This window comes from Schistocerca americana, unplaced genomic scaffold (assembly GCF_021461395.2).
Source record: "Schistocerca americana isolate TAMUIC-IGC-003095 unplaced genomic scaffold, iqSchAmer2.1 HiC_scaffold_18, whole genome shotgun sequence".
In the NCBI taxonomy this organism is placed as follows: domain Eukaryota; kingdom Metazoa; phylum Arthropoda; class Insecta; order Orthoptera; family Acrididae; genus Schistocerca; species Schistocerca americana.
The window spans coordinates 500,030-501,624 of NW_025725884.1; positions in this window are offsets into that span (position 1 = coordinate 500,030).

Genomic DNA, 1,595 nt, shown 5'->3' on the forward strand with positions numbered 1-1,595 from the left:
AGCCCATTTCAAGGATATGGTGACCCGGCATTGAAATCTGCAGCAGTTTGCGGAAGGATTGCACTTCTGTCACGTGGAACGATTCTCTTCAGTCGTCGTTGGTTCCGTTCTTGCGGTATCTTCTTCTGGCCACAGTCATGTCGGAGATTTGATGTTTCATCGGATCCCTGATATTCACGGTACACTCGTGAAATGGTCGTACGGGAAAATCCCCACTTCATCACTACTTCGGAGATGCTATGTCCTATCACTCGTACGCCGACTATAACACTACGTTCAAACTAACTTAAACCTTGATACCCTGTCATTGTAGCAGCAGTAACCGATCTAACAACTGTGCCAGACATTTGTTGCCTTATATAGGCGTTGCTGACCGTAGCGCAGTATTCTGCTGTTTATATATCTCTGTATTTGAAGACGCATCCCTATACCAGTTTCTTTGGTACTTCAGTGTACAAAAAACATAAATACACTCTAAGACCAAAAAACGACGCATCACGAAAGATTTATGCAAATTGGTTAAAAATTTATATGTATAGACGTATCGACGGACAATGCAAAATTGTAAACTTTAGGGAAAAGCGCAATTTCAGGGCGCAGCTGACACGTACTGTAAACGGGGGAAATGTCGATTCCACGGTATTAGGCCACTGCTAATTTCATTCCACGTACTCAGTTGCACAGTAACATCGATGACACCCGCGTTGATAATGTATGCTGATGTCAGTAAATGAGAGAAGTGCAGGTGGGCTCAATGAAGGCAATTAGAATAATCGGTGAACTTCTCGACGTTTGAATAGGAACAATGCCAGTAATGTGGATAAAATGGTGAGTAATTTTAAGCAGCGCAACCACAAAGAGAGCGCAAGAGACATAAAATGTGTTGGGTTATCCGCTAATGATGATATTGGGCTGAAATGGATTTCTCGAAACTAAAAATGGTGTTCCAGCGGTAGTCACAAAATTTGTCTGCAAACGCAAAAGTCCTTTGGTGAAGAGGGCTCGAATTACAGCAGGCGAAAGGCGGAAAATGTGAGAATCAAAAGATATCCAAACCGGCGAGGTAAATATTGTATGTGACAACGGCAACAGAGTTGTACCTTGCGGACGAAGAGTGTAGTGTGAAAAAAATTGTGTATAAATAAGGGTCTTTCCATGTGCAGTTGTTAAGATTTTATGCTGTGCATAATGTAATGATGAATTGAAATTGTATGTGATAAAGTAGGGAGGCACAATTTAATAAAAGAAGGGAGTATATATTGGTTGTGCAATTCCTGGTGCGCGGAGGTCGGCAGACCAAAATTAATTTCATTATTCGTATAAGAGAGGAATCAACTGTTCTGTTCATAAGACCTACGGATGAAATTTCAAGGGGTGTCTTAAATGTGTTGCTTTTACTAGATCTAATTTTCTTGTGATAACTGTTCGCACAAAAACTGGTGTGAAGAGGACATCAGACATCACTAAAATTTTAATAGTTTGTGAGAGTAGAACATGTAGTAGTAGTAGTAGTAGTAGTAGATCATAGCCAGCGTCACCCTACTCTGAATTGCTGCCAAATTTATTCAAGATGGCGAATCCAAGACGACAGCCAT